At 45.0% G+C, this 7986-nt stretch overlaps 1 long non-coding RNA gene across 1 annotated transcript; it reads left to right on the forward strand.

Annotated features, from left to right (window-relative positions):
* Window positions 1–3752: 3752 nt before the first annotated feature.
* LOC109762477 (uncharacterized) lies at window positions 3753–5914 on the forward strand. The gene is made up of 4 exons (XR_002232745.4): window positions 3753–4651; window positions 5199–5253; window positions 5596–5655; window positions 5733–5914. It is a non-coding gene; the product is annotated as an uncharacterized lncRNA (long non-coding RNA).
* Window positions 5915–7986: the final 2072 nt, after the last annotated feature.

Raw genomic sequence — 7986 nt, forward strand, 5'->3', positions numbered from 1 at the left:
CAGAGTTGTTATTTCTCTCTTTATCTATAGACTACAATTGCATCCCTGATATCTATAGGTGCATTCCAAGTTCTAGAAGAATTTTGCTCAGCTCTGTCAGAATTTTACCTTTGGCTTATTATTTGACTGCACTATTGGAAAAGAATCTCATATATCTATTGCTCGGCCAAACAAGAAAGATGCCCAAGGATGTGTGAAGCACAAAGCGAGGCTAGCTAGTAGCCAAAAGATACGTGCAAGAAGAAGGTGTTGCTTGGATTGTGAGGATTAGTGATGGGTTTATAAAAAACCTGGATTTTCGGAGAATCGGTTTTACATGTGGTTTTGCAAATGATCAATCTATAGAAAGTTACATTTGGGTTGGGAAAGGGTAATACTTAGTTTGTACACGAGAGAGTGGGCGGGGGTGTAGTGTGCTGGGTATAGCCACAACTTTCTTCTAGAAGAATAGTAGAGGCGTTCAAAGTTTGATTACAAGTTTCTTTTGTGGTCTGATCTTGTCGGGCATATCAATCCACCACTACTTCATATGGGGCCGCACCCTACCGTTGCGGCTGCAGGCAGGTCGCGGGCAGATAAGTATCAAGGCTGGGCACGTCCAAGTGTTGGGACAGTTCTAGACCTACACTCGTGAAGTAGCGGAAAGGCAGCATCTGCATCATCTTCTCCAAGCACGGTAGCTCAAATGAGTCCGCTAGTCTATCTCACAACATAAAGTCTGGAGCAGTTAAACCCAGCGTGGCATGCGTTGTAGGTTTACGAACCGGGAGAGATCCAGCCGCATGAAGCAGGCAATGTTTCTGGCACATTTAAAAGGATCTCACCATAAGCAGTTGGGCAACTTTAGGGGCTGTCTTTCTGGATGTCACCCATTTCGAAGAAATATTGCACGCTCTAGTTTCATAGTTGTCATTTCTCTCTTTATCCGTAGACTACAGCTGCATCCCTGATAATTATAGGTACATTCCAAGTTCTAGAAGAATGTCGCTCAGCTCTCCACGCCAGAATTGATGGCTTTTTTTTGGGGGGGGGGGGGGGGGGGGCTTTGCCTTATTATTTGATTGCACTATTGGAAACGAAACTCATATTGCTCGAGCTAACGAGGACGTTGTAGTATTTATAGTAGGACGGACTGTGGAAATTGACGTCTGGTACTCGCTGGTAGGTGCAATCGCAATCATGTCTGGTTGCAGGTTTGGTCCTGATTCGTGCGTCAAGTAACATTTATTGGGATACATGAAGGTTGTAATATGAATAAAGAGGGGTATACTGTAATATACCGGGCCCATATCTCTACTGAGAGCGTATCCACTAGTTCAACCTTCTGAAGCAGGTGAGGAGCCATTAGAGGCCATGACGCTCTCCAAAGTCACGGGGTGGCCGGAGCAGTCAATTGGATGGACGAGCACGCAATTTCCACCGTCCACCGGATCGGCTACAGAGACCAGCAGTCTTCCATCAACCGGCCCATCCCCAAATGGGAGACAGATGAATCAGGTTGACGCCCATCTCATGTTACCCTTGACCAAAAATGGATCTCTCCTCTCGTGGAGTGCGAGTTTTTCACCCCACGAAAAAATATCAAGGAGGCGCACGTTATATGTGCCGTCCTCGGTCCCTTGTGCTCTCGGTGCTTCATCGTCTGTTTCTGTGACTGGCGCGAGTAATTTTCTATTTTAACGTGAATGGTGTGTGTGATTTGAAGCCTGCCTATAACCCGTTTGAGTTATTGTTGTGTACGGATCCTATGTATTCACTCCATTCAAATATATAGGGCCTAATATGTTTTTTAAGGTTGCCTTTGACCATTGGTAACATCAATAATACATGAGATGTATAGTACATAAATTATATCATAAGAAACTCTTTTCACATATGAATTTGAGAGTGTGTTGTGTAAAACTTGCATGTCATATATTATTGGTTCAACTCAGCTGCGCACCAAGTGTCGCCTGAAGTGACTAGGATGCGGAGGAAGAAGAGGACGAGGTGGATTGCAGTCTTGAACAGCGATATGCCCATTTGGGTCAAAAGCCACCAGACCGGATCAACTTATTACACCGCTTCATCGGATCTAGACTGAACATCTCTAGTTTGGTTTGTGGAGATGAGGGTCCAAACGTCTAGGAACACAAACCGAGGAATCAAAGACACACTTTTTTCACACACAAAATACAGCTCTTTATTTTAAACATCGAAGATGGGGTAAAGTTAAACTTATAAGAGTCCGTGATGCAAACAACTAGGGGTACGTGCAAGATTGAAAGGTTCATGTTCTGGTCACTATCTGCCTGGTCAAGAATCTCCTTGACCCCCGCTAAAAAAAAAGGATTCTCCTTGAGATATGTCTTGATCTTGTTTGAATGTTCTCACGGGGTAGAGGAGATTTGTTTCCATATGCTTCCCAGGCCCAGTGTTGCCATACAAACCTCACGCGCCATCATTTTCCACTCTCTCTCTCTCTCTCTCTCACTCTCTCTCTCTCTCTCTCACAAGCTCGATTTTGTGTTAGTTTTTTTTTTTTTGCGAGGAAAAGGGGTTTCATTCATCAAGCAGCAGCCAGATCTGCATTACATAGGTCCGGCACCTCGTCCGGACCGGATCGAAGCCACACCGCAGTGCACTTATTTATTCTACCATAGTTCGCTAAATAATGGCTAACATTATTTTGTTCTCTCCTTACATGCTTGACTAGATATTCACCACGTTCCTGTAGAAGCCTAGTGATCTCACGAACCATCATCAGGTACTCCGACCTGTTTACTCCACCTTCCTTCACCAGCTTGGCCACATCTAGGCAGTCCGTTTGAACAACAATTGGTAGTGCAGACCATTGGGAGGCTAGGGAAATGCCCTCCATACATGCTGCAAGTTCAGATTCCAGCGGGGACGCACATTGCCGTAACTCTCGGCTAGAAGAGAAGATTATAGCTCCATGTTCGTCTCGAAGAACCATACCCGCCCCAGCACTCCTGTCCTTGCCACAGAAGGAGCCGTCAACGTTAAGCGCTGCCCATCCAGCTGGCGGTGCCTCCCATCTTGGAGCATGCTCCTTTGCCTGGTACGCATACGATATTGGTTTCCTCCTGACCTGGTGGCCAGCCACCATCTTCCCTTTCACATGAACGCCAAGAGGGTCTGCCTGAAGGGCCAGCAAGGAGCTAATATAGCTAGAAAGAAACCTTGTCGAGGCCTCCACTGGTGGTGGCCGTTTGTCGTGGACGATCTCATTCCTTACGTGCCAGCAGCGCCAAATCGTCATAAGCGTGTACATGCGCTCCTCCTCTGGCAGGTCAGCGAGCACATGGAGGAGCCACTCCGGTGCTGTGTGCACTAGCCGCCGGACGTCTGGGATGTTCCACTGCTGCGCCATTGACAGCCATAGGGCGACCGCTTGGGGGCATCTACATAGAGCATGGAAAGTGTCCTCATGTTCGGTGGCGCACACAGGGCAAAGATTAGACAGTTCAAGATTACGAGAATGTTTATTTCTCCAAGTGGGAAGACAGTTTGTCGCTACCCTCCAAGAAAACACACGCACCTTTGGAGGAGCAGGGCACCTCCACTAAAAAGCCCAGACGGCTCGTCACCCGTCCGGTGCCCTGCTCGCTGCGACTGAAGATGGACGGAGTCGTTCATCGAGCGCCAGCCGGTATGCGCTCCGCACCGTGAAGATACCATTACGCTCCGGTTCCCAAGCGAGGACATCCTCTCCTAGACGTGTGCAAGTTCGAATTTTGGGGTAGTCATCCTGTTTTGCATGTGTCTATATGTAGTCATCCTGTCTCCATCTTAGCAATGCTATGATATGACAAACAGGGGTTGTGTTATGGAATTCAGTTAGCAATGCTTTGATAAATATTTGAGATAAAAAGATTACCGAGCCTCACTTTGCTAAATATTTGAGATCTTATAAACATATTTGCATAACTATTGTTTTGTTGTTTCCATGAAATTCTGCACGTAGCGTCTTGAAGAGACCAATCTATATTTAGCTGAGCTATGCGAAGTTGCAACCCTCACTATCTCCACGAGAGCGTTTATAGTTTTTATTGCCATGTGGAAACTTTGTGTATGAAGTTATGGCACCGCAAATACTCCCCATGTGTGCGCGCGCGCATGCGGTGCCTAGGGTAGGTAGTAGAGTACTTCATATACCTGTACTATTCATGCTTCAACTTTGGGGTAGTTTTCATGTGCATACAACATATTGGACCTTGCAGGACCCTCTTGGCATCCTGTTGCTGGAAAAAAACTACACAGCCGAATCGTTTTTTTATTTCTGAAACAAGATTTCTATTGCACAAGCCTTCTGAAACAGGATAGTGTTTTCCATTTCTTAAAGCTCAAATCTTGTTGCGCAAAATTGTAGATCAAAATTAGTGTCTACATGTCCTGGATACCTAGCTAGCTATGTTCCAGTTTGACAATCAACTTTGTAGATTCTCAGTTTGACAAAGTTTTTATAAGATGTTTAATTTTTGGATGGAACAAAAAAGGAAGCATAGTTGAAATGCAATGCAATCAGACTTGTAAAGGTCTTGCATTGCACAAAATGCTAAGGATGAGGCCAGAAGAAGGTTCAATGAAGTGAAAAAATTACTCCGTACTTGGTCTGCATGCAGTGATCGACTACTGGTCTGCTTGTCAGGTTAGGCCAAAACAAAACGTTGTTGGTAATTTTACGGTTTGTAACTGATGCCCTTGCCACAAGAAATTTATTGATGTCGCAATTTTGTAGTCTAACCCTTCAGTCCTCATAAGAAATAAAATAGACATCTGATTTGAACACTTACTTCTACATATATGTGTGCAAAACAGCTAAATTATGTACAGTAGGCCTCAAAAGAACACTTACTTTTGCTGTTAATTTGCAAGACATTCTTAATTTTGCCTCAAAAGAATGACAATTTTGTTACTCTCAGCATTATTGTTGGTTACAGATAGAGAGTTGGTAGTTGCTTAAAGAAAGACTAAAACCACAAGGTCACATTTGAAGTTATAGGTCGATTTAGCGAGTCATAATAGACAAAATAATTTACTTATCATACTAAACTATTGTGATCTCGGTCCACATTTTTGGGAACCACTATACTACCTATTAGTTAATTAGCAGCACGCTACTACCTAGATGTAACTTTGTAGATGCTTTTCTACTGTTAATTGCATCTTGCATGAATTTTTTATTCTTCTTGCAGTTGTTCTGTTTCCCACAGAAGCTGCATCTTTCTAGAAGCTGCTACATCAGATTAAGTAAGTACACCCTGTTTGCCTATATTATTGTTCAAGAGGCAGCTGAAACAAAATTTTTACACAGAAACAATTAACAGGCATTACCTTCATCGTTAGCGCTGATACTGCGCATTACCTTGAGCATGCGTTGGATGTTTGCCATGACCTAGCTGTTCATATAAAGTGGAAAACACAGAGGGGGCGAGTCAATACTATATAGCTGTTTTACGTTATTATTCCCTCCGATCCTATATAGCTGTTTTATGTTTGCCATGACCTACAAGATTGTTTGATTTCTTTTTCTGTATTTTGTTGGAAATTAGTTTGTTGTTCTTCCTGATTTGTGTGTCGGCCACTTTGCAGCCTGGGAATGAATCTCATAACTTCTATTCTGATGAGCACTATCTGCCAACCTTATTTAATGTAAGCACTCAGAAGCTCCTAACCGTGTTCTTTTTCACTTTAGCCACCACTAATATATACTGCTGTCGTGCCTGCAGATGGTTGATCCAACCGGAGTCACGAATTGGTCAGTGACACGTGTTGATTGCTCTGAAGGAAAATGACATCCTAAAGTTTATAGGGCTGTTGACACAAGCTTTGAACTGCTTAAAAGTATAGCGGTGAGCTGAGCATGCATTGGATGTAAATTTTTATTGCATGTATGAGCATGCGTTGGATGTATGAGTTGGATACCTTGATCGTCTTCGGGGCCTGGAACGTCGGCGCCGGGCCCTGGAATCGGTCTCCGTCGCGGCCCAAGCGGTCGCCGCCGGATCTGGGGCCCTCAACGGGGTCGGCCGCAGATCCGATGATCCGCGGCGGATCCTACGGGTTTAGGTGCAGATGGGTGGAGGAGCGGCGGCAGAGGGATTGGGCGGCGGCGAAGGGGTTGAGCAGCGAAGCGATTGGGCGGCGGCGAAGGGTTTGAGCGGCGGCGAAGGGATTGAGCGACGTAGGAACGAATGACTGCGATGACTCGTGCGGGCAATTGCATCGAGGGAACGAGGGTGCGAGCGCTTGGCTAATTTTCGTAGGTTAACCATCGTAGATTTTTTAGGACGATTTTCTGTTGATGAACCGTAGTGTTTCACAGCGGGCCTCGTGGTAGCATACCGTTTTTTTTTGTCGGTCTCGAGGGTGGAAGGGGGGAATCGCTGGGTTGCGGGAGGTGGGATCGAGGACGAAAATTAACCGTCTCTGGTGGGACGAAAATTGACCGGCGGAGACTATCAACTGCTTCATTAGGAGTAGAGATTTTGTATCACGTGGTTGGACACCAGGGCCGGGCGGGCAAAATCCAGAGCCCTGTACGAAACTAAAAAATGGGGCCCTATCTCACTAAAGAAAATGATCTAACGAGCAATTATAATGCATATATATCTGGCAGAATAATTTATAATGCATATAATATAATGTCTTGCATAATAATTGGAACATATAAAAAACCATACCTATTTAACTCCCGGTTGCTATTTATTTGAACATCATTCTTTTAGTATTCTTTGAAATGAAATCTTCAATGATATCCCTGTAATCAATCTTCTTCAACACTTCATTCTCAAGTGCTATTGTGGCCAAATCGTTGAGTCTTTGTTGTGTCATAGTATCCGCATATAGGACTTCAATAGCTTCGTTTTAGAAAAAATTCTTTCTGCCGATGCAACTGGCACGGGAATGGTCAACGGAACTTTATATGCAATACTTGCATTGGGAAAACAATCATGCCGCTTTAAAAAATTCAGAATTTCAACAGGTCTGATATTTTCTTTTGGCATGAAATTTTGAAGAAACTTCAACTCAACAAACAAGCATCAATATCAGATTGTTTATCCTTCATAAAAACAGCCTGCCAAAAGTAACAATACCTTCCAAAAGCTAATTAGGAAATTCGAAATTAGAAGTAGGAGCCGAAGTTAATCGAAAAGGACTCGCTAAACACCTGTAGACTAGAGTCGGTCACGGATCGATCCGACGAGGCGACGAGTCTAAAATTTGAGAGAGGAAGCCAGAAACAGGAGGGCAACAAACGGCAGTGGGCTGAATCCGATCGATTCGATGACGCGAAGCAACTAAACGATCCCCGGTTCCGTTTCCAGTAGCGTCGCCGCCCGGCCCCCGACGCGACTGCAGACTGCAGTTACGGTTTTGCCATCGAGACGATCCCTATTCCTGATCGACTGCTGTAGGTTTTTTTTTTTTAGTGTAGGCTGTAGCGTAGCGATCTCGTTTTTTTTTTTATGGACGATCCCGTTTCCACTGTCCATCTTACGATCGATCGAGCACCAGGCACCAGCGCTCGATGGCCTAGGCCCTGAGTAGTTACGATCGACTCAGGCCCAGCTCTCCAGTGCCCAGCGGCCCAGTACATCCTCGATTTGGATTTTTCTTTTTGAGAAATACTAGGCCTAAATAAAAATTTGGGGCCCCCCAAAATTATGGGCCCTGTGCAGGCCGCACATTTAGCATAACTGTGGGCCCGGCCCTGCTGGACACACAAATCAGCTGACTAAGGGCATCTCTAACCGATTCCTTATAATTGGTTAGAGGAGGCTAAATTCATGTTTTCTTGTATAATGTGCACCTAACCGAACCCTTATAACTATTGAGGAGCATAAGTTTTGCTTCGTGACCGTCGCGATCCTTAAATATACTCCACCACGCATCGCTAGAGTAGAAATCCTCCACTCTCCACCGCTCCACCTTTTCCATTCCACTGCCGCACAAGCCCCAACACGCCCCACCTCCAACCCC

This window comes from Aegilops tauschii, chromosome 3 (assembly GCF_002575655.3).
Source record: "Aegilops tauschii subsp. strangulata cultivar AL8/78 chromosome 3, Aet v6.0, whole genome shotgun sequence".
NCBI classification, from domain to species: Eukaryota; Viridiplantae; Streptophyta; class Magnoliopsida; order Poales; family Poaceae; genus Aegilops; species Aegilops tauschii.